This window comes from Pelodiscus sinensis, chromosome 5, assembly GCF_052426305.1.
Source record: "Pelodiscus sinensis isolate ZL-2025 chromosome 5, ASM5242630v1, whole genome shotgun sequence".
Taxonomy (NCBI): domain Eukaryota; kingdom Metazoa; phylum Chordata; order Testudines; family Trionychidae; genus Pelodiscus; species Pelodiscus sinensis.
The window spans coordinates 81192688-81219355 of record NC_143056.1 but is presented as its reverse complement, the minus strand read 5'-3'; the positions used below and the strand labels follow the sequence as shown (position 1 = coordinate 81219355).

The 26668-nt window shown below is 46.6% G+C and overlaps 2 long non-coding RNA genes across 2 annotated transcripts; both read left to right on the top strand.

The window, feature by feature from the left end:
- The first annotated feature begins 420 nt into the window (after positions 1-420).
- Positions 421-26414, top strand: LOC142829163 (uncharacterized). The gene is made up of 3 exons (XR_012903533.2): positions 421-570; positions 19535-19849; positions 23662-26414. It is a non-coding gene; the product is annotated as an uncharacterized LOC142829163 (long non-coding RNA).
- LOC149524343 (uncharacterized) lies at positions 12379-19153 on the top strand. Its single transcript, XR_016349681.1, has 3 exons — positions 12379-12712; positions 15890-15950; positions 16916-19153. It is a non-coding gene; the product is annotated as an uncharacterized LOC149524343 (long non-coding RNA).
- Positions 26415-26668: the final 254 nt, after the last annotated feature.

Here is a 26668-nt window from a genome sequence, read left to right as displayed (position 1 = left end):
AAATTTTGCCCTTGTCCGTCGCCTGGGGCAGTTTCCAGCAGACAAACAAAAGTCTCTGTCTTTATTGATTTTTGTAATCATAATTTGCTCCGTCCTTTACCTCTAGATCCAGTTATCTGAGCTTTACTTTGCAGTGCAAGCACAGTCCTCATCGATACTAGGTGTCCCATACATCCCATGCAAGGGTTAATATCACTCAAGCCTTGTTCTGGGGACTTACTGGGGATGGAGTAGTTCTGTGGTTCTCAAACTTTTGTACTGGTGACCTATATATTTATATATACATTTATTTATTTAATTTATTTAACACTATTATAAATACTGGATGCAAATCAGAGCCTGTGGGGTAGAGGCTGACAGCTCATGACACACCCCACCCCCATGTAATAACCTCACAATCTTCCTGATGGATCACAATCCCAGTCTGAGAATTCCTGGAGTAGCTGAAAAGTCAGTTAGCAGCCAATGTTGTTACTCTGCTATCTAGAGTGGCCCCCTCTGAGAAAAGCTGGTTCTGAAATAATTAGGAGCTTCCCTAGACAGTCTTGAAAGAACAGCTCAGAATGACAGGTGAGATTACTTTACTCCTTGCTTTGTAAAATAGAGGCCCAAGCGTGCAATGAACTCTGTGGAGGTGGATCTCTGCACTCATGTTGAGTCCATCGCAGGATAAAACAGGATGGTTGTGCCTGGGTCTATGTACGTTTTGTTTTTTGGGGTGGGGAGGTAGAACCCAAATCCTCAACAGTTCCTGGTCATACAGTCAGCCACAGCCCTTACCTTTTACTCTGGCAGCCTCCCTCCCCTTCCGCCTGAGTGAACTGGTGCTAACCAAGGGAATTCAATTAGAATTCTTCTTTGTATATCAAACAAACCCCACCTGGCCCAAACTGAACACTACGATGTGAAAACAAATGGATTAAAACCAGGTCCAATCTGCTCAGTCATTGTCCTTTGCACATTCTCTCTCAGCCCAGCCCTGATTACAGCTGGAGAAACGCCAGCATCCAAATCCGGCCTGCAAGCACTGGGAAGAGTGTGGCTCACCCTGTAAAAGTGATCAATCACCAGTCACCATGGGGAGCTTCTGTGTGCCCCTGGGGAGAGCATCTCTGGAATTTGTCACGCGCCACTGAGAAGGAGCTGCTATGTGCTCCTGGCAGGGCATGGCTGGGTCATCCCAATGTCCCCGTGGAGGATATTACTTTATTGTTAAACATTTCCCTTATAACAAACCAAACACATTTGTGCTGCTGGCATACAGGACACATGCAAAGATACTAATCACCGGAAATGAGCAGGGACCAAGGTATTTACACAACACCGACAGGGATTCTCATCACAAAAATGTTGGTGGCCTCAGAGAGCGGCCACCAACTCTTGCTCTTACTTTGACAAATGTTCCTAAAATACTTACTCAACTTTTAGAAAAAACAAACGAATATTAGGGATGTAAAATCCATGTAACAGGTTAAATGGCAGGCAGGAGGCTGCTCCAGCCCAGCAAGGCTGGGGCAACCCCCTCACCTGCCATGACTGGGCCAGAGAGGCCCCTTTGCTACAGACAGGGGCTACTCCAGCCCAGCTGAAGCAGCCTCTGTGTGGGGAGCACCCAGGACAGAAGCTCCACAACCTGGGGCCTCCTCTCCAGCCCTCAACGCCACACAGAGCACCCTCCATGGAGCTACAGTGGCGATTTAAAGGGGCCCAGGGCTCTGGCCACTGCTGCTGTGGGCCAATTGCCCCCTTTGCCGCCTCCTGCTGGTAGGCCTGCAAACATGGTCCTTCCAAATGCAGCCCATACTGAGAGGCTGCCCCACCATGATCCTTCACAGAGCAGTGGTGCTGAGCACAGCCCCTCTACCGGCAGTGCCCCCTAAGTTGATTTCACTAACACACTCCCTCTTGGAGTGTGTAGGGTGCTTTCTGAGTGGCAAGAGTTTCTCAGCCAGTAACAGAATTAGCAGCAAGCAACTGGGGCAGTGACCACATTCTTCCTGTGAGAGTACTGCAGTCAGCGATTGTTGTTACATGCTCCTGGTTGTTATCACTGGGTTATTCATTCATACTTCTCGTGGGTTTTGCTATGCTAGAAAAAACTTCAGAAGCTACAAAGGAAACACTTACAGGGGCTGCCTGACAGGGCTGCTGAGAAAGCTAGCCCCGAAACTCACAGGCAGCTGCTCCACAACTGCCAAATGTAAGTTGGGACACATGCTGCCTGAGTAGCTGAGGTGAGCCATTCTGTGTCCCTCCACACAAAACAACCACAGCTCGATGCCACTGAAGCTAGCCATTCCACATATCCCACATGCAGCGGCGGATTTAGAGGAGTGCGAGCGGGGCAGCTGCCCCGGGCCCCACGCTTCCCGAGGCCCTGCGCATGCGCCGTGTCAAAGGAGGGGCCCCACGAAATTTTGCTGTCCGGGGCCCCGCAGCACTCTCATCCACCCCTGCCCACATGAGCTCTACACTCCTGTTGTAAACCACTTTACATGCCTCAATTGCCCAGAGAAAGATGCTCCATCTGCCCCAAACAAGGTAGCCAACAGACTTCATCAGCCCCTGGGCAAGGTGAGGATGTGTGTGGCTCCAGGCCCCTGGAAGGGGTAGGGCCTTGGGCAGAAGTGGTAAGGCTAGCATCTCCCAGCCAGCCCTTCAGCAGTGCCTAGCACATGCTCCTGGGGCAATGTTCCCTCTAACCTTTTTAATCCATGGCAAGATTTTTTTTCTTTTGTGTAGGGAATATATTTTTTATTGGCACCAAGGCATGTGCAGATGTGCACCACTACTAGAAACAAAAAACCTAGCTGCGGGTGCTCTGCTAATCGGCTGGGTGGCATTTGACTCTCTCTTGAGCTGTTACACAAGCACACAGGGAACACTGGTCCCAGGGCTCCAGTGGTGATTTAAAGGACCTGGGTTAGGGGTAAAGCAGTGGCCCCTTCAAATCACCAGCCCTTGGGGCAGCTGGCCCTTTATCCCCCTCCCGCATCTGCAGGCCTACCCCCAAAATACCTGACAAATTTTGTTGTCAGTTGAAATAGGCCAGATTTCAGTCAACATAAAAGGAGGAGTGAATTGTGAGAAAGTTGTGTTGCCAGGAGTTAGGCTCAGTTCCAGTGGTAGAACCTCCTTCACAATGTGGGAGAGCTAAGACTTGTCCCTGCAGCAGCAACTGTCTCCCTACAAACATAATGCAGCTTCTTAATGTGTGTGTGTGACTGTCTCACTGACAGACTTATATGAACAGAGTGAGATTTCTGTCAAACTCACTGTGCTTTTCTGAAGAATCTAAAAAAAATAAAACCCATGGAAAAGGCTTGGGAAAGCATTGTTTTAGATGTAATCCCAGGAAATTCAGTGGTGTTACATGAGGAATAGATATGGCTCTTGCTGTACTAACTATGAGATTCTAGCATTCTAGAGATATTTAGTGCTGCTCATTTGCATACTGTTACCCATAATGCTCCTCCAACTCATCAATTTTTTAGCAGCACCAACATCGAAGCAGTGGGAACAAAGGTTTTGTCTTCATTAATTACTACGAACACAGGGCAGAAATTCCCTTCTCCTCACAAGAGGAGAAAGGGAAGAGGGAGAACTAAAGGAAGCAATGAATCCTTACTCGCTGGAGAGGAAAAAGAGGCTCTTGGCCCTGAAAGTTTGCAGTCTCCCTGCGGCTGCCCAGCTCATTCCTGTAACATGTGGCAAAGCGTGTAAACTTCACCTCTAGCCCAGAGGTCACCATGCCACCTGCAGACCCAGGAGAACATGCAGCCTTGTACAAACACACATGGATATAATTAGGGATGTAAGGGAGCTGGGATTTGAAGCGGAACCCCCTCAGGCCCATTGCATTAATCCTTCCAGCTGAGCAAGAGGAAAAGCCCAAACTCCCAGGGCTCTGATTGCTGTAGCCTATAGCTCACAGTGGGATGGAAAGAGCAGATCAGTGATTTATTGCTTCCTTGCAGCTAACTTCATGAGGATTTGGGGGCTGGAGAAGCCCAAAGGGGCAGATTTTAAATCCCCTTCTCATCTACTGCCAATGTACACCATGAGGACACTCTCTCATGTTAAGACTCAGAAGGATGCTGACTCCTCTCTATGGGTGGAGCTCCCCATAAACATCTGCAATACTAACTCCTCCTCTTCCTCCTTCTTCAGACCTTTCCTTAAAAAGCTCCTTTGCTGTGAGGTCTACAAAACACATAATGGCCCAGGCTACTGGTCTGCCTAGAACACCACCTATCCTATTGGCCACTATAATGTCTTTTGTTTCCTTCCATACCACCAACCTGTCTGTATCCATCTGTTGTCCCTTGTTTTAACAAGGATTGTACATTTTCTGGGGCAGGATTTGTCTTTTTTGCCCTTGGTTTCCACAGTGCAACTGGATCTTGGACCATGACTGAGGTTCCTAGAATATATGATACTACAAATAAGAAAAACCCATTGGAACATTAGTTTTATAAATGGGACCATGGGACCTTTGGGATCAGTATATTGTGGCAAAGTAGGGGAGGAGAGAGGCCAGTCCTAACTGTCAGGCAGAGTGGCAGACAATGCTGCTATGCCCTTTTATTCCTTGTATTACTATAACACCCATCAGCCTCAGTCACAGACCAGAATCCCATTGTGCTAGGCACTGTACAAATGGGTAACAAAGACAGTCTATGCTCCTCGAGAGCTTACATTCAAAGAATGAGCAATTGCCATATGGAGCTAGAGCTCACAGCATCCCGTATGGTTGTGTCAAGGGCACCAGAAGGTATATTGGCTCTGAACATATCAAGCTTAACATAAGAGGTGCCCTAAAAGCCCAGAAATGTGTCTAGAGCACGATCTAATTTTACTGCTACAGGCAGGGTGGATGAGAGTGCCGTGGGGCCCCGGGCAGCAAAAGTTCGCGGGGCCTCCCCCTTTGACACAGCGCATGCGCCGTGGTGCCAAAGCACATGCGCGGGGCCTTGGGAAGCGCAGGGCCCGGGGCAGCCGCCCCGCTCGCCCTGCCCTAAATCCGCCGCTGGCTACAGGGGGATTGTTTTTAACAGAATATGCATGTATTAGCTAAATGTTATTCACTATGCTATTTGAACAAGTTGTGAACGTGCCCCTATCACAAAGAATAAAATGAAATGACTGGTTAAGATGTATTATAGGGTAAACTACAAAAGTAGTAATAGGGCATTTGCAATAGCAAGAGATGCTAGGGTACTACAAAGACTAAGGTTGCCAGGTGTCCGGTATTTGAGCTTTCTGTTCAGGAAACAAAATTAGAAAATAGAAATGTCCAGTATTTTCTAAAAAAGATGTAATGTAGATTGTGATGTGATGTCAAGTGTGTCTGGTATTTTTGTTGAAACCATCTGGCAACCCGAACAAAGACTAACTGATAGTCATAATTTACAGCATTCTTCTGAGTTGGCAGCTTGGACTATATCTGGGCCTAACGAAACCTAGGTGTCTAGACAACTGACCACAAGTTTAACATTTTCTGTTGATTGGACAATGCAGTTATGCAACTACCACAGAGTGTAGAAAGAAATAAACAAATAGTCTATGAAAAACCTATAAAATTGTAAATCAATTTGGAATGGTGACTGCTGCCATCTGATCCCTGGAAGGGTAAATTAGAGCAATCTTGACCTCGCTCTTCCTGTATTCGTGCTGATTAGTTCTGGATGTCTAAACTTGGATTAATAAAACCAATTGAGCTTGACTATTTGATGTCCCACTGAATGATAAACCAAACCCATTTCTAACACAGGCAAGAGATGGATACAGTATAGACAGATGAGATAGTAAGGAAACACCATGACTTGCTGTCTGCTGAGGCATGCTGTGTGTCTAAGCATGATAGTGACTGGACAGGACTCTGAGTAGGGCAGGACTAGAGGATCACACCCACTGGGAATGCAAGTTTAAAACTTTTGGGGTGGGGAGGAAGGGAGACACCTATAGTTCTGGCAGATTCAGACTCCAGTAAGCCTTCAGTTCCCCTTGTTACCAGGCTCTTGAATGACATTATCCAGTCCCACCCCTCTCCTGGCATTACCACATCTCTATGGGACACTACACATCTCAACCTACAATAGGTGACTTAGATCACAGCAACCAGGTTGCACGGCATGCTGGGAGGTGTCGTTTCTACAGTCTACTGCATAGTGGCACCAATCTCGTCAACCACCACTGTGTTACGCACATTGTATGCTTCTGGCATAACACAAGACATCTTGTTCGTCTGGTAACACAGCCCCGCAGCCCTACAATAAACACACAATGAATTAGCCCAACTCCCTGACATCTTCCCACTGCAGAGCTTCTCTGGGGTTTCCCCTTTTAGTATTAAACAAACTGTTTACATGTTCAGAGCCATGTAAAATAAACTGCAACCCCTAGGAGGAGGCTCAGTGCACATGAAGGAGTGGGGACTGGGAGCACTGCTGAGCTTCTCCCCATCCTGTGTCTTCCTCAGACATAAGTCTCAGACAGGCAGGCAGTGGCCCACTTGCCCCTGCACTTACACAAGTGTCTGTGTAATGTTCTTGGGGTCTATGGAACTCTCTGGGCCTCATGCCTACATGAGGGAGCTATCGGTTATTCTGGGCAGGACTCTTGTCTCAGTCCCTCCTGTTGAAGCTGTTCCACTTGGTGTGATACTTAAATATTCTTTGTAGCAAGGACCAGAAGCCAGCTATCGAGTTGCTCTCTCATTCTCTGTCCCAACAACAATTCACATATTCTATGCCAAGTGGAACAGCTTCAACAAGAGAGAGTCCGAGAAATGCCATCCTGGCTTGCCCTAACCACTTGGCTCTCAGCTGGGAGCAGGGAGACCTGTCTTTAAGCCTCTGCTGCAGTACTGGGATTTTAACTGTCTCATCCCAGATGAATAAAGGAAGTGGTTTTGGCACCCCCACCTCCTTGGGTTTTGTGAATCTAGCCCTTCATTTTCTTGGCTTCTGTTAAAAACACCCAAAACAAAACATTTCAGTTTGGGTCAAAAGAAAACAATTTGTTCTGACTTTATTCATTGACAATTCCATGGTGTCAGTTTGATCCAAACCAATTCCCTCCCCTCCCAACTTGCCAGTCAAACTGAAAACAATTTTTCACACCTCTCTACTCAGAAGTCAAACACCAGATGATTCAGTGCTGGGAGGGCCTCATAATGCTCCTGCAGGGAACATGTGATGATAATTAGCATCGTGTGGTCCGAAAGGGAAAGAGCGAGTTTTGGGGCGGTTTATTTACCGAAACGTACGGATTCAGAGGACTGGCTGAATAAAGGAAATACAAAGCTTTTCTTCTCGCCAGAGTGAGTCCAACCATGCCAGTAGAGTTTGATGCTCCCATGAAGCAAATTAAGGAGCTGTAGTCCTGCTCCCACTTGCCACATCACAATTGGTACACAGTGTCCTCATTGGGAGCTTTAGCAAAAAGGCCAAGGACTGAAGGGACCACAGAAACTGACTGCATCTCTTGCAACAAGGTGCAAAGCAGTCTTGTTAGGGAGCAAGGAGGGGAAATTTGAAGCGTACCCTCTCTGTAGATAAATGGTGGACTTCATTGTGCTGTCAGTCCAGCACTTCTCACTAGCACAACACCCACTTCATCCATCCAAACAAACAAACAAACAAACAAACTGGCTCTCAGGATGGAAAAGGCCCTGCACACCAAAGTCTTCAGTTGCCCTTTGGCACTTTGAGATACACTCTATCAAGCTAGTGAAGAGACTTACATTTACAGCTTCTGTTGCAGTGGGGTTTAAAATTATTTCACATTCTCGGCAGAGCATTTTTCCACACAGGAACTCATTTCAGTAGAGCCATCGAGCTAGAAAACAGTAAGATTTGAGGGGGCCTGTGCAAACCCCTCTCTCCAGTGCCTGTTTTCTTCACTGATGCTCCCATCTCTCAGCCTCCACTCTGATTTTTCCCCTTCACACATAGGAGAGCTCAGCTGCTTAGTTCTGAACCACTTCCCATTAGCACAAAGAAAGAGCTTGAAGTGGTTAATAATACCCAGCCAGGCTGGTGCCTCAGTAACAACAGACATCAGAGTGGCTGAGATGGGGTCTGAATGGGCCACTTCACATGCTCTCCAATCACTGCTTGCTGCAGTGGTTATTAAAGTAGCTGGACACATTAGCAGGGTTGTGATCCTTACGCTGGGGTTCTGGCACTCAGCTGCCACTTGTCCAGTCCAGGCTTCTGAAGCGCAAATGAACACACTGGCTGTTACCGGGGGAGGTCAGTCTTTGCTGCGTCGGAAATCTGGGCAGATTTTCCCTCTATGAAGCTCACCTGGTCTACAGATTCCCCTCAGCTCCAATGTGGTTCTTCCCTAAACAGAGAACACTTTGTGCTTGCCCTTTGTGGAAAGGGATTTTAGGAAAGAGTGTGTATGGAGACAATGCAGGACAAGGGTGGTTAATAAGACAACATTAAGGAACACACAAAATACAGCAGGACACACTTGGGCAGTCTATTTGGACTCCTGTGGCCAAGGGCAGTTGGCGATTTGCCATTCCTTGACCATTTTTCGCTTTGTTTGCAAAGCTGAACTGGATCGTTAGGGTTTAATAAGGAATAGCCCATACCAGGTTTCTGGCTGCACAGGTGTTACATAAAATATACTCCTTCCTCATCTACAAGGTTGGCCCTTCCCTTGGCATTTTGAAAAGACCTGGTTCGGTTCAGGGCTGCGTATGGTGATAGCTGCCAACATCTGAAATCTGTTTGTTGGTAGAAATTGGGACCTCTGTAGCCTTTCCCCTTCCCCTCCCCCTCCCCCCACTATATGTCCCATATTTTTCCCATTTCTTTCTCTCCCAAAAGCACTATCTTTCAGATGTGGATTTTCATGAAGAGGCACAAGCTAAGCAAAGTTGCAAGCTGAGGTTCTGGAAGCATCAAGGTACAAACACTACACACCAGCCTCTGTCACCATCTGCTTTGCTAGGAAGAAGAGGTGTACAGTACAGCCATCTAGCCTACTGGCTCAAATTCATTGCAAGCATTCTTCACATTTGGAAACACCTGCTAGCCAGAATAAATTGAAACACCATTTATGATTCTATTCCCCTCAACTCTCCATTGCAGTGAACAAATTTCTATATCCATTTGCCTCCATGCAGCATAATTCTTGGCACAACTGGGTGTTCTGTGGGGTTCTTCTCTCACTCTGGATCACCAGGTTTTAGAAAACTGCCAGAGGTAAAGTACCAGAATAAACTGTCAAATGGTCTAGTGCACTATGGCAGGCAGTGAGATACCAGTCTAGCTGGGCCAGGAGTTTGATCTGGTTTGGCACTTTCTTGTGCATCCACAGAATGGATCATGAAATTCACAATCTCTCAAGAGACTTTGTTCTTGTTGGAATAAAATGTGCACAGGTGCAGCTCTTGGACAACAAGCTGAGAGAGGAGACCAGAATGAGAGTTAGAGCCAATACCTCCCCACTTCTGCCTAGATATTATACTTTTGAAGAGCTGGAATTGTAAGTAGAATCAGTATCTGCAAAAATTTACAGCAAAGGATGAGTCACTCAACTTTATTAAGCTGTAATGACTGTTTTGATTGCTCTAAGATTATAGGGCTGATTCCACTGTATTTACCAGATTGCTTTAAAACAATATCAATAATTTCACCATTAGACCTGCTGATTTTCTCCTTGTTCAACACTTGGCCCGTAATCCAGACTCTTTGTGTCTCTGTGCTGGCTTCTGGAAAACAGGATGGCACCATGCCACAGCCCAGGAAACAGCATCATCTGGGAGAGAATAACTACAGGAGACCAAATTTGGCTTTGCAAAACGATGGCTACCTCAGTCTTGCAGAATGTGTGTGCTTCGCTTGTACATATAAAACAGTTTCAAACTGCTCTGCAGCTTATTGGGTGGGTTTTCCCTTGGGGGATGGGGAGCAATGCATGCAGACCTCAGAGTTAACCAGAAAATATGTGACAGTCTGTGTCCAAGCAGTTACAGAGGTTCCTAGTCAGGGGCAAGAGGTTTTGTGGATGTTTGAGCTGTACTAGAACAACTACTATGTATGCCTCAGAAATCTTAAGGGGAGAGGGTGTTGCCTTTATTCCCCCCTTCGTCCTTTCCTCCCACAGGGACAGGAGAATCTTTTGTCCCCCAGTATTAAGTTATTGTAGATTTGCACCATTTTTTGTGGCTGCAGACTTATTTGTTTGATTTCAAACCTTGATCTATTGAGGTCAAAGTCAATGACCCTCAGCCTTCATGTCACATCAAAGACTAGGATCCAGCCTGCAGCTGCTTTGGGTGCTGAAGCTTCAAAAGACAGCTCTGCTCCATGCAGAAAAGGGTTCGGTTGCTTCCAGCACTTTCTTGTTTCTAAGAGGATTCTCCTATAGATTTCCAGCGAATGCTGGCCCAAAGATCACTTCAGCAATGCAGTTACAGGGGAGGGGGAAGAGAGACTGGAGACACTGCAAACCAGTCATCTGTAACGTGCTTTGGTGAACTAGTACAGGGCGTGGAGTCCCAAAAGGCACAGAGGGTGACACATCCGAGGCTTTCAGGACCCCAGGACTTTAAAAATGCATTTTGAAACAAGGGCAACAAACCACAGCCCGTGTGTAAGAACATTATCTCAAGGGGTGAAAACTCTTGACCTGTCCACCCAACCCATCTGCAGCACCAAACAGGTGGTGAGGAGCATTGTACAGGTACAGGCGGTTTGAGTTCCATTGTAGTATTGTGACCTTGGCTACTGCAGGAGGCAGGACAGCAGGTTTGATGGGCTAAAGATCTGAGTTATGCTCTCCAGTCTCCTTTGAGTCCAGAGGTTCCACATCAGAACACGAACTTACATTTCTAAAGATCTCCCCTAACATGGATCACGGAATCTGGTCAAACAGCTGAGTGTATGATCACATAGGCCACCAAGGCTGGCATATAGGGATTTCGGTCCTTGTGAGGGTGTTCCTGCCTCATGTACCCAATTGCAATGTAGCCCCAACATTTACAGATTGGAAAGCTAAGGGAGGTTGCTCTCATCAGGATTTGAGACAGCACCTAACCACATCCAGGTTGTCTGGTTTGACTACAAGCCGATTGTAGGGCTTGTGGGCTTTTATTTTGGGGGAGGGGACTCGTTTAATAGCTTTTCTTGCTACACCTGCTTCTCCTTTTCATCTTGCACATTGGAGTTCTATGTTCTGTAGCAATGCTGTTCTGTTAAATTATACAGTGCATTTATTGCGCTATAAGTTGATGAGATGGCCTAGCTTAAATATAGCTCTGCTAATGTAGAGAGAGAGGGGCCAATGTGACTCTGGGAGTTCTTCTGTTTTAGGCTGTCTGCTGAGTACATACATGTCATTGTCCATTTAACTTAATCCAGGAAGCATCACAGTATAAAATGGAGATAAAGAACTAAGAGCAAACTTCAAGCAACTCCTGCCTTGCAGCAGCAACACAGTGGCAGGTGCCTTTTGTCCACTCCACCTGCCTCTGCATCTCCATCAACCAAGCCTTTTCAAACAGCTATTTGAGTATTACATCCCTATTTGCAAGTGAAGTGCCTAAATCCTAATACGGGCTGAGCACCTGCCACTCTATCAGGCCCATTCATTGGAAAGGACTCAAACTCCTCCAGATTTGGGGGTGATGTACCACGGTGCCAGTGAACCAAGGGTAGGAAGGACCATAATGTTTTTGGAGCCTCAAGAAAGATGAACAGCCTCCCAGGGAGGAGCGGTCTAGTGTCACTGTGTTACTTTCCTAGGTACTGGCTATTTAGATCACTAAAACAGCAGTTAAACTGAAAACATATCAAGGTACCATGGAAATTACAGACAGAAAAGATCTAAAACTATAGTCCCCTTTACCATCCCACAAATAGTACTGCAGGATTATGTTGTATAGATTACGCTATTTTGTTTTTGTCACATGTAGATATAGACGTATAGATAGAAATAATAGTAGTTCATGAGGATGTGAGAAAAAGTCCGGTCAATCTTCTAGGGTGGGACTGAACTGGGGGAGATGGCATTTAAATGAAACAATAGCCCTGAATAATGCATCTGAGAAGGGGAGCTAAGATAGAACATTTTAGACATTAGCACAGTGGGGTTCTGGCCCATAACTGAGGACCCCAAGAGCTTCAGTAACACAAATACCAAGCAAACATTCCTGCCTTGGAGCAGCAGGAGGGGCAACGCCTTTTTGATCAGGACTCTGGACAATAGAGGCTCCGAGTCTATAACAGAAGAGGTATTTTTCACTCCTGGCTAGAAGAGGAGACCAATGTGGGGGAGAAAAGGAGAGAGGAATTTTCCCAGCAGAGAATCAGAGTGTAGGAATTCTTTTCTTGGAATTAAATGAGAAGTTGATGCGGGAAAATCCCAAAGTGAAAAGACAAAAGATTCCAGGCAGCTGCAGCAATTCCTTCTAACAATGCCTTGGAATCGTGTAAACAGGGTTATTAATAGATATCTAAGTGTCAAGTGACCCTGGAAGGCTGCTTCCTCCCATTCTTCTGGGGTTTAAATTAAAGGCAGTGAAGTCCTGGCTGAAGAAACCCTTCTTTGCTCCTATTTTGTTTTTCTCTCCCCCTTCACTGCATTTCCTGTCAAGACTTGAGGTCAGAAAAGGCGGAAATTTCTTTGCGATTGCTGAAACGCTGACTGAGAAATAGGGCTCTCAGAGGCTGGGAGCCAGTGCATTCCAGTATGTATCAGTGTGTGCGGGGGGGAGGGGAGGGAGGGGGAGGAGAAAATGCACAGTGTGAGGGTTTGTGTGTGTATGAGTATTTTTAACTAGCCCGTCATAAGTCGGGATTTTCAGGTCTCTCCTCCACGGCGGTCTTCTCTCCTGAGCCTCCGGTTTCACTCCGTCTCCCTCTCTCCTCCTCCTACTGCCTCCACCCCCCCTCTCTCAGCTCTCGTCCGTCTTCTGCCTCTCTCTCCGTCTCTCTCTCTCTCTTTCTTTTCTCCCCCTCCCCATGCTTCATGGGGATCACGGACCCCAAATGGCCACTTGTTCCCCTTGCTCCCGCGCGGTGGCCCGGCTGAGTGGCGCAGAAGTCAGCCAAGCTCCACGGCAGGAGGCAATAGCGCCACCCAGAGGGAACAGCCAATGTTTCAGCATTACAGTCACAGACATAGGGCTTTTTTCTCTCTCTCTCTCTCTCTCTCTCTCTCTCTCTCTCTCTCTCTCTCTCTCTCTCTCTCTCTCTCTCTCTCTCTCTCTCTCTCTCTCTCTCTCTCTCTCTCTCTCTCTCTCTCTCTCTCTCTCTCTCTCTCTCTCTCTCTCTCTCTCTCTCTCTCTCTCTCTCTCTCTCTCTCTCTCTCTCTCTCTCTCTCTCTCTCTCTCTCTCTCTCTCTCTCTCTCTATCTCTCTATATATATATACATACATACATACATACATACATATGACTAGACAATTAGCCCGTCATAAGACGGGATTTTCAGGTCTCTTCTCCACATCGGTCTTCTCTCCTGAGCCTCCGGTCTCTCGTTCTGTCTCTCTCTCTCTCTCCTTCTCCTACTCCTCCCCACCCCTGTCTCTCAGCTCTCCTCCCCCTCTTGCCTCTCACTTGGGAGACCAAAGAGTCCAAATGGCCTCTTGGGCTCCATGCTCCCTGTGCTGCATGGGGAGGACGGAGCCCAAACAGCTGCTTGTGCCACTTGCTCCCATGCAGCAGCCTGGCTGAGCAGCGCAGAAGTCAGCCGAGCGCCATGGCGGGAGGCGAACGGGGGCAGGGCTGTGACATTTATGGCCAGGGGGCAGGGCCTGGAGCTGCTGTCACAGCGCATGTCACCGCCCCGCCCCCCCTTCCTCTCCCGCCGTGGGACTCGGCTGACTTCTGCGCCGCTCAGGTGGGCTGCCACGGACGAGCAAGCGGCCGTTTGGGCCCCACACTCCCCATGCAGCATGGGCCGTCAGCATTTCAGAAACAGCACTGCCCAGAGGGAACAGCCAGCATTTCAGAAACAGCGCTGCCCAGAGGGAACAGCCAGCATTTCGGTGTTACAGACTCTCAGACACTGGGCTACTATATATATATGACTAGCCAATTAGCCCATCATAAGATGGGATTTTCAGGTCTTCTCTCCTGAGCTCTCACTCTCTCGCTCTCCTACTGCCTACCCTCCTCTCTCTCAGCTTTCCTCCGCCTCCTGCCTCTCTCTCCATCTCTTTCTTTCTCTTCTCCCCCTCCTGCCTCTCACTCTCCCTTTCTCTTCTCCTTCTCCTCTTCCAGCCTCTCTCTTGCCCCGCTCCCCTTCCCCTTCCCAAAAGGCCGCTTGTCGCCACTTGCTCCCCTGCCGGGGCCCAGCTGAGTGCCACTCAGTTGGGAGCGGTGCAGCACGCCACAGCGCACCAGGCAGGGAGGGGAAGGGGGCGGGGTTTGCCAGAAGGGGGATGGAAAGCAGAGCTGGGGAGGACTGGGGGCTGTGGGGCTGGAGGGGAGGATGGGGGGGCCGGAGGAATGGAGGAGGGAAGCAGTGCTGGCGGGGGGAGGTGTGTCCGGGGGGCCCTGCGGCCGCTTGCCGCCATGGAGCGAGGGGAAGGGGGGGCGGGGCGCTGACATACACGGCCAGGGGGCATGGCCGTGTACGTCCGTGTTACAGACACTGGGCTACTATATACATGATTAGAGCTACATTGACTCATTGAGATTACCAATGAAACCAAATCCAGCAGAGATGGCTCAAAGATGTTGCATTTTTAGATTAGTTTTGCAAGTCACAGGGACGTTGCAAGTAAAAGGCAGGACTGGAAAGGACTCTTTTGTTTATGAATGGACAGCCTATGGGAACATAGGCTGTCTCATACTTTCCAACTTTCCTTAGCTCTTCTTCTTAAAGCAAACTCATGTTTCCTTCAAATAGTTCTTATGCTCTGCTTCTAGAATGGCAGAGGGGCTGGGGCATAAAGTGAAAACCCAGGATTTACACATGATCCTACCAAATGTACGTATAAAACACAATAGGCACTAAATTGCAACAGCAGAGCGAACATAGCAAAGGATTTTAACTCACACCAGCAACACAGTCAAAGCCTTAAGAGCATGCAAAATACAATTACTTCCACCCATAGTTTTCTTTCCGGGAGTCATCTCGGCCCACTGCACATACCTCCCAGTGTTTTTAGTAGATGGAAGGGTCTTCCCCTTCTCCAACATCTGAGGTACAACTCCTCCCACCCCACTGCTTACCATGCACCAGACACATCAGCCCCTCCTTTCACTTCAAAGAGGTATGCAGGGTATAACCTACCCTTATGAGTCTCAGGCCTGCCTCTCAGTTATAGAACCTAGGGCAAAGGGCAAGTGAAAAAGAGAAAGCTCTTTTCTCCTGGCTTCTCATGCTAATCTCTTGGCTCATCTGCCCCTCTACAGAAGCTAATAGAATCTCTCAGCAACGTCTTCACATGTAAGGTCTTGACTAGTGTACCATGTGTCCCCTCTGGAGTGGCTGGAATATTTTAGACAAGAAATCATGTTAAAACATTCTGTTTCCAAAGCCAATACGTTTCATGGTGATGTCTCAGATTCACAGTTTTTGTCAGGAAGCTGGGGGGGGGATGGAGACACTCATTTTATTGCTTAGTGGTTAGGACACAGATCTGTTGCAGAGAGATCAGAGGATGAAAAACTCTGCTGTGATCAATTCCAAACAGAGATGTGTACCACCGTCTCGCAACTTAGCCTGATGGCCTAGCCACTAGACTGCCTCTCCCCCACCCCCAGCATCTATCCCTAATTTCCCAAATTGAAAAGTTTAAGTTTAATTGCACGCAGTCCAGTTTAACACCAGTGTTCAAAAGGTGTTGGTGTTCCAATGCCAAACAAAATCAAGTCCATGGGGTAGGTCTGGCCACCTCTCTCCTCTCTTCCAGCTGGAATGTCAGCCCTGCTTCTGTGTACATGTCCATACATCTCCACTGACTGCAGCTCAGAGTAAGTGTTTTAATACCTTTACTGCTCAGAAAGACTATCCTGTAACTCAAAGGAATGGCCTTGGGGTTTATAGAGCTAAGAATTTGATTGCCAATAATCATAAAGTCCTAAATTCCACAACAAGGAGATTAGATAAAAAATGAGAATTCTGTGTAGGCAGAGAGAGTTTACAAGTAGGCGAAAGCCAGACAAGACAAACAGCATGAGGAAACCAAAAGGTAAGACATTTACAGCTGAAAAAAAACCCTTTAAAAGAAGCTGTTAGTTAACCTGTGGAACTCATTGCTACAGATATCACCAAAGGCAAGAGTTTAGCAGTGTTCAAAAGATGATTTAGACATTGACATGGATAAGGAGAACATGCCTGGTTACTGTAAGTAGGATAAAACATAAGGGATATAATCCCATAAACTAACCACTGACTTCCTACTCTAGCATTGGGTCTATTTCTCTGAAGCCTATGTTACACCACTAGCCTGCTCCAGTATGGCAACTGGACACTGCGTGGGTGGGGTAGTAAAGGGAAGGAAGGTTTAATCACAGGAGAGGGAAAGGACTGAATGAGACTGAATTTTTTGAGAAGTGATTGGGAAAATGCTGCTCAGAATCCTTTGCTTGGCACACGTCCTGTACTGGGGATGGAAGCTGGGAAAGGTGGGGGAGCAAGCAGGCAAGGAGAGATTGCAGCTGAGCTTGGATCATTACCAAGATGACCTGTGGTCAGGGACAATCACAGAAAGCAGCATGAGACAACCCGCCTACCTTCCGTGTTAAGTGTGAAAGAAGCCAGAGGAACATTCTCCATGCTCAACAAATGCTAAATCAGAAAAAAGCTGGGGAAGTGTGGGGTTTCCAAAGATTGTATTATAAAATAGTGTTACTTGCAGCAACGAATAACAGGAGCAGAGTCTCACTGATGGCACTCTTCCAGCAAACTGTTATGAACACACTACTTCTATCCACAGCTAATTACACCATGTCCAGATGCCAAGGGGAGATGGCCAATGCACCAGGAAACTCACAGAAACATATGCTGCCATATGGAGGAGACAGTCTACACGGGTACCACTTCTCCAGGAGAACAAGGCCTCTCCACCAATCATAATCTATTACTGTCAATACAGCAAGTTCTTAGGAGATTATGAAGTCTGAGGGGAAAACAGAAGAGGGAGGGGAAATGTGAAGTATTTTAGTCTGATTTCTGGCATCAGAACATTAGAAAAGTGAAGAAAAGATCAGGAAAATGCTACAGATGAGATGAAAAGAATTAGGCTGTATGCGGAGCCCTAGCACAATGCAGATGCACAACTTAGGCCCCCTTAAAAATAAAATGACCAGTCTGTCAAGAAAAAGTGTGCCCAACTATTTACTTGGTTTCCTGCAGCAGTTAATTCCATGGATTAATCATACACTGCTGAATGGAGTATTTTGATTTCATTTGTTTGCTTCTACCTTTCAATTTTTTACTATGTACTTATGGGTCACATCATGGGCTCAACTACAAAAAGTCCCTATTGGTTGGTACCTCAGCACACACTGCTAACCTCTCTCACTTCTAGGCTAAACTGTGCTACATTTTCAGTCTCTGAGGGCACGTCTACACAGTGGGGCTAAAGTCAAATTAAGCAATACAACTTCAGCTATGTCAACTCCATAGCTGAAGTTGAAATAGCTTAATTCGGCTTGTGGCGCTGGCTATACCGCAGGAATTCGAAGGAAGAACACTCTTCCTTTGACTTCCCTTATTCCTTGTGAAATTAGGGTTACTATGAGTTGGAGTAAGAAGTCCTCCAGCTTGACATTATTTCGAAATAATGGCCTGCAGTGTAGACATGCATTAGGTTATTTCGGAATAACAACAGTTATTGCGAAATAATGCTGCTGTGTATACATACCCTGACTGAATGGAGATTCCACCAGACCTTTAGTCACTAATCCATCTTCAAATGCTCTTGCAACTTTAGGTGCTGGTCACCATAACTCAAGATAGCACCCAGTGGTCAGACTGTCAGTTACCTTAATTGATATTCTAACATTAATTGATATTTACACTATCATAAATGAGGTCAGAATCCACCCTAAAGAATTCGTCTCCACATTATTTACATCCTGCTGGAAAGGGTCCAGTGCCAGGAGTCCAAATCACAGGATTTTGACCACTACATAACCCTTGCATCACAGCATCATCATTAGAGATGGAGAAAAACAGCCCATTATCTTGTGGCACAAATCAGATGTGACATCACAAAATAGATTATATTTTTAGGGAGACTCAAAGCAAGGGGACTACTCCTGGCTCAACTTAGACATGCCAAACAATGAAAACTGCCTATATTATAGTCTGGGTTTGTAGTTACATAGATTGTGGAAAAAAAAGTAGAAAACTATTTAACGTTCATCAGGAATTTCAACTGTACAAGAGAACTAGGCACCTTTTAGCTGGCTCAGAAAGTTTGGTAATTGAATGCTGAGTTTTTTACCTCTCGGTCATGGACTCCAATCCAGCCTAGCTCATTAGTGACTTGACAGTGTTACCACTCTAACAGCTTGTCTACACACAATACTTAACATACCACAGGCCGCCTTCATCTCTCTGAACTCCAGACCTTATAGCCCTCCTCACCCTCCTCAGGGTTACAGTCCTATGGGAGAATCTTTAGAATGTGATATTGGGCATGTGGGCTCATCAGTCTTTCATGGGGTTGCTGGCATTCGAGTCTGTTGCCCTGCACCAGGCAAAGTGGATGGGAGGTGCTACCAGATCAGAATGGTATCACTTTGAAGCCACTTTGCTCTGACAAATAAAAATTACAAGACTCAACACAACAACGAATCAGGCTCCATCTGAGCGTTAGGTATGTCTGTGACAAACCCAGGTGTGACTGCCGCTCATGCAGACATGCTAAAGGTAACTTTGATCTCACTAATTTGGGTACTGGGTTAGTGAAGCTGCAGCATCAGGGGCTTCTGTGCAGGTGTAACCTTCACACCTGCTGGATGTGGTTCACCATGGAGTGGCCCTTAGATCACTTACAGAGAGAGAATGAGTTTGCTCTGCAGCCTAAGCTGGGAGCCAGCTGCCTTTTAGCTCAAGTGGTAGCAGCCCGTGCACTAAACTCCAGAGGTTCTAGGTTCAGTTCCACCTGTCAGCATTACACAGGCTCCACAGTCACCCTGGGTAATTATTCACACATTGATGCAACTTCGCTGCTCCTTGTGACTCAATTAGCTTGAGCTCAGCTCTGTATATGCAGGATCTGCAGTCACATCTTGTGATTACAGGTAGACATACCCTGTGTCTCCATGCCAAGGCTCAGGATCTGCTGCTTATCACAGTACAATTACTCCTTTGGCTCAGATGGTAAGGGCTTTTGCTTTCTATGCTAAAGATCCCTGAGTTCTCACCCACTGATGGCCTCGTATGTATGCAAGCAGTCAGATACCACAGTTACAGGAAATCAACAGCCTTATAGAAGACTAAGGGGGGGGGGCGCATAGAGTTGCATCATACAATACGTTTATTTGATGACCTTTTAATTAATTAATTCCCCCTCCCCCCCATTTTTCACCCTCCCATCCTATAGCATCCTTCTCAGTTACAGGTCTGAAGAGAGAGAATGGATTAAGAACACTCACCGAGGAATTATAATCTGGAAAGAAGAAGTTGCTGGCAAGAGGCACTTAAATCAGTCAGCAACAGAAGACACGCTGAGTGAGGTCACGGCCTGGGCTACATGCTCCCGCTCTTACGCTTCCAGTTCAAACAACGGGACACGGCCAGAGAGAACAAGTGTCAGGCACGAGCCAGGTACATTTGCTGACATAGCAGCACAGAGAGCTGACTGTGAACAGAGAAGGGGTCAGCTGAGAGGAACAGCCAGGGGAGCTGGCACTCTAAGGTAAGTGACTTGGCAAGCATGTGACAAATGAGCTGTTATGCTGTTAAACCATGGAGACTAGGCTGGACTTTGTTTATGAAAAGCAACTTCGCACAGCATCCTAATTAGCCCTGGGGGGGCCTTCTAGAAGTAACTCATGAAAAAAGGGGGCCATTGATCAGACTAGGGTTGCCAGATGGTTTCAATAAAAATACCGGACACACTTGACATTACATAACAATCTACATTACATCTTATTTAGAAAATACCGGACATTTCTATTTTCTCAATTTGTTTCCCGAACAGAAAGCTCAAATACCGGACTGTCCGGTTCAAAACCAGTCACCTGGCAACCCTTGATCAGACTAAGCAGAGCAACCTTCAGGGATCCTGATACTGCGTGTGGAGTGGTAGTGCTCACTGTGACTCATCTGGCTTAAAAGAAAGTGGAAAGCAGTGGCCCAGTCAATTAGAGCAGAGGACTGGGAAGCAGGAGTCCAGGATCAAGTTACTCTACCTCGCTGTGCCTTAGTGGATCTACTTGTAAATGAAGAAGATGAGCCTTAGCTTATAAGGATCTTATCAGAGTTAATAGCTGCACTAGATCTTGGGGTTCTCAGATGAAACATGCTACACAGACACTAAGTACATGTATTATTCTGCGCTCTGTTCTCCCCTTGGAAGAGATTAGTGCATTTAAATTATAGGACCAATCCCCTATACATCCCCACATTTTGTTCATGAATGGACACACCATGAAGCCTGCTTCCTCAGTTCTTCTCACCTCACACTGAGGTGGGGGAGGGCACAAGGACCAGAAGGCCAGCATGATGCCGGCTCTCAGGCAGAAAACTCCTTTGAAGATGGTTCTGCTGATAACAGCCCATCTGGGCTCACTTTGAGGACAAGTGCTAAGGGAGGGCCAAGTTGACCTTATTGTGCTTTTTGAGTTCAGTCCATTCAGTGTTGATAGATTAGATGAAGCACTAAAGCCTGGGGGTGAAAGGCCACAGATTAGTTTAAGAAATTAAGAAATACTGAAGTGATAATCAGCAAATTGTCAAGCTGTGCAGGATACACAATCAATAGAGGTGCATGTGATAACCAGCATCAACAGCTGAGCCTGCAGCAACCTCTCTAAGGCTACATCTAGACTGCAAGCCTCTTTCGAAAAAGAGCGTCTAGACTGCAAGCAGTACTTGCGAAAAAGCAAGCCGCTTTTTCGAAAGAGAGCACCCAAGCAGTCTGGATGCTCTCTTTCAAAAAAGCCCTGTTTGCATTCAAGAACACCTTTTTTCGAAAGAGCACTTTCGAAAAAAGACGTTCTTCCTCGTGAAATGAGGAGTACCGCCATCAAAAGAAAAGCCGCATTCTTTCGATTTAATTTTGAAAGAACGCGGCTGTAGTCTAGATGCAGGTGAAGTTTTTTCGAAAAAAGGCTACTTTTTCCAAAAAAACCCTGCAGTCTAGACACAGCCTAAGAAATCAAAAAGGTAGCAGATGGGTTTCTTTGGATGCACTCCTGCACTTTCCAGCAAATCAAAGGATCAGTCTAACAGAGAATCACACTGGGCTATAGGTTTCCACTTTGGTGCTTGTTTCCTATCCACGATTCCCAGGTAGATACACTGGGTGTGATACTCAGCTGGTGTAAATTCTTTGAACTCAGGAGATCTATGCCAAACTTTCACCAGCTGACAGCCAGTGAGTTCAAGCCGCATTTACTGAGATGATCCCAAGTTTGAAAATAAGTAGCCCATTAGTTAACTTTTCCTCTTGCAAAAGTCTCAGATTGGTCCCCAATGGGACAAAGTGTCTGAAAGACAAAACACAATGACACTAGCAGTAGCTGGAGCACAAAAGCCCAGGACTGAATGGGCCATGGAGACTGAACTATCCTTTTTCCTCCTAAAGATCAATCCTTCTGGAAGGAATCAAATAGGGGCACGCATGAAAATTGTGCCAGTTCTATGGATAAACAGACCAACGGCTGTCAGTCCAGTTCCTGTCATGAGCACTAGAGGCATGTAAAGCAAATAAGAGGCAACAGTAAGAGAGGAACCTGTGCTCTCGGAGATACTGATGGGGCTGCTCAGGAAGAGCCCATACAAGTCAATTTCTAATAATGAAAAATTCAGACCAATAAATAACTCAAAAGGCCACACTGAGTTTGGGTTTGATCTCAGTTCTCCAGCTCTGCAGCCTGCCCTTCTCTTCCATTTTTAAAGGACTGAGAATACAAAAGAGACTTTAAAAAAAAGTTTCTTCTTCTAGGGAGCAAACTTTCAGTTCTAATTCCTGTCTCCTCCATCACCCTCTCAGTGCACAGCTGTTAGAAAGTGCACATCTCCCTGCCAAAGGAACTCCAAGCCTATTGTGAACCTGGAGGATTTGTACAGTGGATTCTTAACAGAGAAAGAAAAAGCATAAGTACACCGTAAGGCTGCGTCTACACTGCAGGCTTCTTGCACAAGAACTGTTTTGTGCAAGAGATCTTGTGCAAAAGGTCTTCCACAAGAGAGCATCCACACTGTTATGTGCTTTTGCATAAGAGCGTCCATGGCAGTATGGTCCCTCTCTTGCGCAAGAAAGCTCTGATAGCCATTGGGCTTTCTTGCACAAGAAACCTTTGTTGCCTGTCCACACTGCCTTCTTGTGGAAGAGCTCTTGCACAAGAGGGCTTATTCCTCATGGGGAGAGGGATAACTCTTGCAAAAGAAGCCCTGTTTTCCATCGCTTTACTGTAAATTTACTTGCGCAAGAACATGCATGCAGTGTAGATGCTCTGCAAGTTTTTGCGCAAGAGAAGATGTTCTTGCACAAAAAATGGGCAGTGTAGACATAGCCTAAGAGTAAAGCATGACCAACAATGGAGCTCACGTTGTATTTCCATATGTATATGTTATGTGCAGGTATTCCTGGATGTGGGGAGGACATGGTACAATTCATCGTTAGAGGCATGGATTTAAATCCTGATAGCAGCTGACTTTCACTTAGGATCCTAACAGAGCTTGTTAAAAAACAAAGTGGAAAAACGCTCCCCTTTTTAAAAATTCAAAAAATGTCAGCCTGCTCTAGAGTTGACAAATATAGAACCAAGATATTTGCCAGGAATTGTCCATATGTTTCCTGATTAGTCTTCAACATTTTAACCAAATTTGAAATGTTTCAAATAATAGCTGCTAGCACACATTAGCACACCAATAAAACTCTGTTGCACTAGGTCTTGCAGATTGGGATTTAGTTGCACTGGCTGCACTCTGATGGGGGGGCCCAGGCCTGTAAAGACAGGAAATGCTGTGGGTTAGCATTGAGAGGCATTGACAAAGGTGGTGTGGGGCAGGACCAGAATAGCTAGGAAGTCCTGCAAATTAAGCATGCGGTGTAGCTGAAGAAGAAAGGGACACAAGAGGGGAGAGGAACCCAGGACTGGAATAGTAGAGCCTGGGAGCAGCATTGGGGAAAGTTTGAAGTTATCCCTTTACAACAGGGGTGGGGAACCTCAGACCTGGGGCCAGAAGTAGCCCCTGGCTTGCCTGGATCTAGCCTCTGAGGTTTGGGGCTTTCCCTCCCACAGCACTGGGAAGCCCAGGCTGGGGCTTTAGTCCCCCCACCATACCTGGAGCACACAAAATCTGCTAGCCTAGGCCCTCCAGGCTCTGGTGTGCAAGGTGAACGTGGAGAGTATCTTTCTCCTCAGTCAGGGCCATTAGTGAGGGCTTTTGTTTGTTGCTTTTGCTTCTCACTTGTGCAGCCCCTGATCCAAATGGTCCCCCCACACACCCCGCTTTATAACATGCCAGGCTTCAACCAATTATGTCTCTTTTCAACAGCAGTTTCTTTCATGAGACTAAAAATGCAAGCAAAGGAGAAGTGAAGAACTTACAAGAATCTTGGCAAACCTGGTCAGAACTAAGTGGTGTGCTGTATCTGGGAAGGAGAGTTCAAAAGCTGACGGATACTTGGAAGGACACACATCTGGGAACCACACCATAAAGTTGGCCGTCTGCAACCTTCACCTGTGATAGATCTCAGCTCATCCCAGGCTTGCACTTTTGCTGAGCAAAACGCATAATGCCTTGTTAATAATGAATAGTTCTGTGTCTGCCTTACTTAACACTGGAGCTCTGAGCAGATCCACAGCACTTTATAAATTATCTAGCCCAGCTGATTCGTAGCCTACCGGGAGCGTTCCTGCAGCCAGCGTCTTGCTCAGCTGTAATGGAATCATACCATTAATGTGATTTCAATTAGGCATATATTACAGTGCACAGGTGCATGAACAGACAGTAACATTGGGAGCCTCCCCTGGCAACTCATTGCCCTGGGAAAGGCCTTCCAAGTGGCAAACAGCAGAGGAAATAAACAAGCAAGTTGCCTCATTAAAGAAGAAGGGAAGAGGTGTCAAGATAGAATATGAATAATCTGATCCAGTGGGGGCTCCCCTTGCTGGTAGGGTTTTTTTTTTCTTCCAAATCTCCCATCTGTTGCACTGGTGGGGAGAGCCCTTTCTGCCACTTTTGGGGAGGCAAAAATTCACTCCACGCCTTTTATCAGTAACAATAGCATCACCAGAAAACAAACAGTATCCCTCACTATCCAGCCCTCATTGGAATGCCATTTTCCCTTTGCACTCTGGCTGAGCCTGTGCCAACTCATAGCAGCCGCACAGAAAGATACAGGGAGCTGCTGAATGCCCCAGAGTTAGACTCTCCGTCTGTGTGCCTGCAGCAGCACATGCCCACTGGCAACATTGTTCATACAAAAGAGAGGGGTGGGATTTTGTGCCAAGTGGAGTTTTTCAGGGGAAGGAGAGTCAGCTCCTCTTCTCCTCTAGCCATTCCCTGACCAATCAGGGCTCCCAAAGCAACACCAGTCTGCTGATCTGTGGAGTGGGGGTTCCACATGGCACATGTTCTCTTTCCAATTTACTGTAGGACAAGTTTTCCCTACAAACTGTGCCCTGGTAGTAAACACCAATAGTGACCTGGTGGGACACAGCACTAACCGTAGGGGCCCATGCGAGTGTAATTTCTACACACTCAATTTTTGGTCTCTACTGAGAGGATGCCAAATGAGTGCCAGTCCTGGCTGGAATTTTGTGACACGTGTCATAAGAACGGCCATGCTGGGTCAGACCAAAGGTTCAGCTAACCCAGTATCCTGTCTGCCAACCATAGCCAATACCAGATGCCCCAGAGGGAGGGAACACAACAGGTAATCCTCACGTGATCCCTCCCCTGTCACCCATTTCCAGACAAACAGAGGCTAGGGAAGAAGAGCTATGTCCTGAAGAGCTGCCAGTTTATTTTACACAGGGTGTACTACAGTAAGACTACCAATTACTGCTGACCTGACTCGGATTTAAAGTGGCAGCCCACTGATAAAAGGCTTTCATATCCACACGGCCTGCCAGTCTTGCCTTGATCACCCTGGCACTCCCCAACGCTCTCCTCAATAAACTCGTATAAATAGTGGAAGTGAAAACATGAATCAGGATGAATGCATGTGATGCTAACTTTGGCCTGAAAGAAACTTGCACTGATCCATGCAGGAATTCTCTCAGTCATTCAACAAGACAAATATCTTTCCCCTTCACCGATAGAATGAGGCCCAGCAGTCAAGTTTTCCTTCTCCCACACTCTGTACTTCTGTAGCGGCCATCGCCTTAGAGGACATCTCATGAACGGAACTAGGGATGTTAAAAGTGAGATGTGCTACAGCATGAATCGAGAAGCCATATCTTTTTAACTGAGGTTGCCTGTAACAAATTCCTGTCAGCCAAATGAGGTGCAAGGGGGACCTGTAACACATGCTCCCTGTTGGCATACACTTGCACTACGAATGTGGTTATGAACAGTCTTCAGCCTGGAATCTCCCAGCAATGCTCTGCTGTTTACACCAATCTTACAAAAAAATGGTGCTTGACAGCCACTGAACATAGCTGTGGCTCACCTGGTTTAGTGCTATGGTGTTGACAGGCCAGTGAAGTTTATCTCACTTATGAGATGGTCCAGCATGACATAGCCTTGGCAAGCCAGGTATTTCTCAGATATTCGTCTTCTTGTTCCCATTTCCACCCCTCTGGAGCAGTGTTCTGAGCATGTGCAGAATTCTAAAGGCATCTCCAGAATGATTGCAATGCAAGTCATCTGCAGGAGGGCTAGGAAAACCTGGTTGATTTTAACCTCCCCATTTGCTCACCCACATGGCTGTGTTCAGGCTTCCTATGCATGTGTGAAACCCCACAGAAATAAATAGTGAGAAGTGAAAGTTCGGTCAAAAAACCTGCAACTGATGTTTCTGCAATAAGTCTATTGTAGTTTGGCCACTACCAATGATCACAACAATAAAGGATAAACTTTAAGATGGAGCGTTATGAACAGATGGCCACTTAGTGTCATCTCTAACTGCTGTCTATTGACATATACTAGACCTTCTCACCAATGGCATTCTGGTGTTTCTTGTTTGGATCCAGGTAGGAAATGCTGCCTCTTTCATCCTGCACATCTTGCATTCCACAGGACCTTGCAAATCTTCAAGCCAGCTCTGATGTACCCAGTGCCTTTCCAGCGGGTGGAGGAGCAGGAGGACTATAGATGGTGGGTGCTGAGTGTACTGTGCTTCTCCAGTGCTCTCTGCTGGCTCTGGAGAAACATAATATACAAGAATCAGGGCTTCATGGAAATGCTTCCAGTTTCAGTGCTACCAAAAAGTTAAATATTGTAACTGGAAAATGTAGGCAAACTGTGCGCCCTTGAGGCGTGACAAGAAGCACAGGGAGAGAGCACAAGCAAGATGGAAAATTCCACTGGCTCTGAACCTCTTAGTGCCTAACCT